The sequence below is a fragment of the Dreissena polymorpha genome, chromosome 13, assembly GCF_020536995.1.
Source record: "Dreissena polymorpha isolate Duluth1 chromosome 13, UMN_Dpol_1.0, whole genome shotgun sequence".
Classification (NCBI taxonomy): Eukaryota; Metazoa; Mollusca; class Bivalvia; order Myida; family Dreissenidae; genus Dreissena; species Dreissena polymorpha.
In genome coordinates this window covers 35,772,356-35,777,682 of record NC_068367.1, presented here as the reverse complement: position 1 = coordinate 35,777,682, position 5,327 = coordinate 35,772,356, and the positions used below count along the sequence as shown (strand labels likewise).

At 33.9% G+C, this 5,327-nt stretch overlaps 1 long non-coding RNA gene across 1 annotated transcript; it reads right to left on the bottom strand.

The window, feature by feature from the left end:
• Positions 1-415: 415 nt before the first annotated feature.
• On the bottom strand, positions 416-3,554 carry LOC127856643 (uncharacterized). Its single transcript, XR_008038156.1, has 3 exons — positions 3,439-3,554; positions 2,047-2,187; positions 416-673 (listed from the first exon to the last, which is right to left on the bottom strand). It is a non-coding gene; the product is annotated as an uncharacterized LOC127856643 (long non-coding RNA).
• Between the last annotated feature and the right edge of the window lie 1,773 nt (positions 3,555-5,327).

Genomic DNA, 5,327 nt, shown 5'->3' with positions numbered 1-5,327 from the left:
TTGATGTACAAGCCCCCTTCAACGTGTTCGTTTGTATTGTTTTTTATTGTGTTTTGAGCTGAATACAGTTATTGTTGTGGCGTGTACAGTTGTTTGACATTGGTTGTTTGCAATTCATTAATAATATTGTGTTGCTTTAACAAATTATCTTCTACTGGTCGACATATTTAAACCCGCACGCAATCGATTGATTCTGCAAATAAACATTATACATGTATATAAGCAGTATGTATTGAAAACTCGGCGCTACAATCATACGTTACTCGGATGAATCTTTCCCACTCAGAAGCAAAGTGAAAATGGCTACATGCAACCAGCATACAACCGGAACAGACGGTGAGCGTTTAATGAAGTATGATACTCATCAGTATCTTAGGTTTGAAAATGAAGCAGTTAAAACTCGAAAATAGGAAAGAAAGGTCTTACATTTAATTTCATTTTCTAAGGCACTACAAGCACGTCAAAATTCGTATCTGAGTGATTACAGGTTAACAAATTAAAGCTACACGCTAATCAATGCAACTACAGTTCAACCCAGATCATCTGGACATCTTTTTCTGCAGAAAGTCAGTGTACACTGGTTTCTGTAGACCTGATACTGGTATGAAGTGACCTCCTTCGTGTTCCAACACTGTAGGTGCCTTGAAATACTGCAGTAGATCGTCGTTCATCTCTGCAAACCAAAACGGATTTGATAAAGGCTCAGGATGTGACTTTCTCCCTTTCATGTTAACTATCTCAATGCCAATATAGTTCAGCCACTACCTGGGGTAAAAACAAACATTTTGAGCATGATTGCTCAACCTTGTTTTGTTTTGTACACACTTATGTTTTCGCAAAAAATACAAGGGTCCAATTTAGTGCACATGATCCTAGTTTCATACCTGCAATACTTCAGAACTTTACAGAATTAACTTAAAAGCCCATTAATCAACGATATTTCATAAAATATATCTAAAAATAACGTGAAGACATAAATAAATCTGTGTTGCTTATAGCAATAGCCAAACTTTCAACACTAGATGTGGTCTTGTAACATAGATTTCACGACATACAAAATGCTTATTATTATTTCTTGTGTGACAATATATGCAATTTCAATTTCCTGCGGTGATATCTGAACATCTACGAGCGAACGCGAGATTGTCGTTCTTCCGAAGCCAACATTTTTGCTATTTCTATAAAGTACACTGAATTTTTGAGGGTTAACTTTATTTTACGAAATATTTTACGAAATATTTGTTGTTTTGGAGTATTTATGTTGCTTATAAAGTGAAACGTTTTGGTGAACCATCTAAAGACAAAGTGTTTTTCCTCCCCTAATGTGTTTCAAAAATCACAGCCATGGAGAGGATATTTGTTGTTGCCAGTATGGTATTGACTTTAACTCATAAGTTCTCTGAGAAATTGATATAATTATTGAAGAATATAAAGGTGTTCATGTGTGGAAAATATTGATAGATAATGATAAATGGATCGAAATCTACCAAAACCAACAAATTATCATTTAATTTTAAGCTGATCTATCTCTTCCTAAAAAGGTTAAACTGGAGACTTATTGTTGATCTAATAATGCCATGACTCCTACCTACATTTAATTGTATTTCACCGTGAAAATAAATAACATTTCTCTCTGTTATTTTCCACATTTTGAAACAGTGAATTTTCAATTTTCAATCACAGATTTTTTACACAGATAAACCACAGAAAAGGATCAATTAAATGAACATCTTTTCATTTGGATGTTCCCGGATAAAGTTTCAAATCTGTGATTCTCATAAAGTTCATACATGTTTATATTTAAGGGCGTAAGTGTAGATCACTGGAATCGTAAAAAGTGGATTGCACATCTACACTTAATGATGATGAGGTTATAAAAGCTTTAATTCAATTGCTTAAGAAATGTGGAAGTAGTTCGCTCCACAAACTTATGCCAACAGCCTAACGCCAATATATATCGTCCCAGTCTAGGTATAAAATATACACCACTGGTATGTTATATTTACAATTAAATTAAAACCTTGCAATTATAAGATTTATTCATACCTTTCATGATCACTTTATCCGTCTCCCCTAAAACGTGTAAAGACAAAATGCTAATCTCCTCTTTGTACAAGACGTTGTGCGCTGACTGCCTACCTTTGAAGCCAGAAAAAAATATAACAAAGTCGAACTTGATTGGAAAATCTGAAATATAAATTATATAAGGAATGTACATTATTTTGCACGAGAGTTTGAAATTTGAATTTGAAGTTTCAGTAACACCAGTAGTAAATGCTTAAATCTTTAAATCCGGCACCTAATAGTAGAACTTAATTTGGCTTTCCTGCAATAAAAACTATTTTTTGGGCAAACTGCTTGGTGATGACATATTTTAAGTTTCAATTAAATCCCTTAACCAATAACATAAACTGTAGTCAACTGACAGACCAATTGACAAACAATCTGACCGACATAAGGACTCCTAACATAGCGCTGCCCTATAAAGAAAAGTGGATAGTATAATGAGTTCAAAATAAAAGAGCTTTGCTTAATATAAATGCTTTAGTCTAAACAAAAATTGATATTCTGAAATAAGACCTCACAAAGTTGAAACTACAGGTCTGTGTCAAATGGGTAGAGATCTTGTTATATGAGTGCTGACCTGGTAACCTAATAACCTGGTTTTAATAAGTGTATAGAAAAGGAAACTTACAAATAAGTTTAATATATCTATTTATAGAAAATAGTTACATATCTACATCTAATTTAATAATGTCTTCATGATTCCAGAATCTTAAGCTCGCACCATGAAACTAAATTTAACAAAATTCAACACATTTCATTTCAATATTACAAACAAATGCATAAACACTATTAGCAATAACACAATAATGTTATGCAATCAAAGATGAAAAGAACATATGCAACACATTTATGTCATCTGCATTTAACATTTAATGATGTGTTGAATTTTTTTTTTAACAAATATAAAAGAGAAACAAAAAAGACATTTTCCAGTGTGTGTAAACATGATACTAAATTTGGTGGTCAGCACTCATATAACAAGATCTCTACCCATTTGACACAGTAGTAACATTTGCTTAAACATCCTATTGCTGTAAACATTGACTTAAGTTTTCATTCCAACAAAATTAGGCCTCATATTACATGATTTTCAACTTGTAACTGTACTTGTTGATCAATACAATTAGCTGTTTCAATTGTTGACCAGGTCGATGGACCACAAATCAAAGGATTGCAGTTCGATCCCAAGCGTTGCAAGATAACTTGTGTGGGATTGGTTATGAAATTCTTCTACAGCCATTGTTCACCTTCCTTTGAATCAAGAAGGGCTGCTGTCGCATACGAGCAAGGGCTCAGCCGTCTCTGAACATATAAACTCTTCAATCTAATAACATAAAAGAGAAGTGACAACAAATGCAACTTATATCTCACCTGTTGACTAAGCATTTTCCTTTGAATACGAAGTTACCGACCTGTAAACACTTATTGGCGTGACCGTAGGCGGACATTTTCTTTGTTCGAAATGCATGACATAACGTTTGATTTCATCGTAAGCAGCAGACTCGCAAAATTTTCTACACATCTGCGCTTTTGGCGACACCCGATTGTACAGAACAGTTAGAACAAAAACAAGCGCAATATTATAATGCGAGCACATTCCCATAATACCATCCAAAATCAAACTGCTAGTCGTTACATGCTCAGCTAACTAACCGTCATTAAATTGATTAAACTACGACGATATAAATGCGAAAATCCAGAGAGCATCAGTACATGCTTAGTGCATAAAATATGTCATCGATATTTCACCCGATAGCAATACGCTAAGACTTCAAATGTTAGAGCTCAAAGTAGAGAGGCCATAATGCGATGAATCCCCGAGGGCATTTCCAAAAAATATGGGCAACACTAGTATATACGAATTTGCAGAGATTCTTTTAGATCGGTTTCTGTTTCCTGTCGTGTATATGGAACCGCGCTTCATGCATACTAACCTTGATATTGACGTCTGACGTCATAATGTATAAACTAGTTAATACCGTATGGTATGAGTCCGTTACGGTAACAGTTTAATATTGTTTTTTTATTTGGTCGTGGTTAAGAAACGATGGGGAACAATATTTTTTCTGCCATTGCAAGTAGATGATATTTCCAACTCGTTCGTTGCTTACCGGTGGCCTTCTCGATATGTTTCGTGAATAATCCTCTAACGTCAATACTATAGAATGTATCATCTCAGTACTTGCGAATATTGTCAATAATTTCAACAACAGACTGGTATTTACCCATTTAATTGGTCTTTATTCTATACTAATTAATCTTCTTACATGTAAATCCAATATTGGTTCAGAATTTCACAACCAAGGCGGGTATTATCTTGAACACTAGCACCATGTACCGGTCAACAATAGTTATTAAGACCACGCTGTATCTATTTGACACGTTTTTAAAAAATCAACCGACATTCGACTTGTATTATTATTTGATATAAAAAATATCCGATTCTCGTTCAGCTGATAATGTCAATTATGCTGCCCGCCCCGAAAGATTACATTGTCCATTATGATAAAGCACGCGTTACCACAATGTATGGCAATAAACAAATCGATTGCAAGTGCAGTCTTTGCTTGAAAAATCTGTGTTTTAAGCAGTAGCAAAAACTCAAACAGTTTCTTAAAGAAGTTTATGTAGAAAACCTGCATTTACAATTTATTAACATGTAAATCTCTATGCAATCGTTTATTGTAAATTTGGAAATGTTAACGGGAAGTAGGGCTTTAGATTCGCCAGTTATAAAATATCAAAATAACACCATACGGTATTGCATATACAGGTCATTGGTGTTGATATACGGAGTTGTTTGCAGGTCTATCACGAGCATATGACGTAGACTTTGAATGCATCTAGTTAGAAAAGTATTTAAGACTAAGGCGTTTTTTTTTTCACTAGGCGAAACAGTCAACATGAAAATGCACCTAGTAAGGACAGTATTAAAGACTAAGGATTTCTTCTGCATATGCGAAACAGTCAACGTGAAAATGCACCTAGATAGGGCAGTATTAAAGACTAAGGAGTTTTTCTCAATAGACGAAACAGTCAACTTGAAAACTTCTATATTGTCTGAGAGCATTTTCCCGGGGAAGTATTACAGCAATAATAACCGATACATCAAACGATAATCTGACTGATTAAAAGTCTTGTTACTCTTTGAATCCTATGTATTTAGTTCGTTTTAAATTTTATGTTGTGTTAAAGTAAATGTTTTTAAGTAAATATATACAGGCTTTTTATTAAACATTATTTGCAATATTAATGATTGA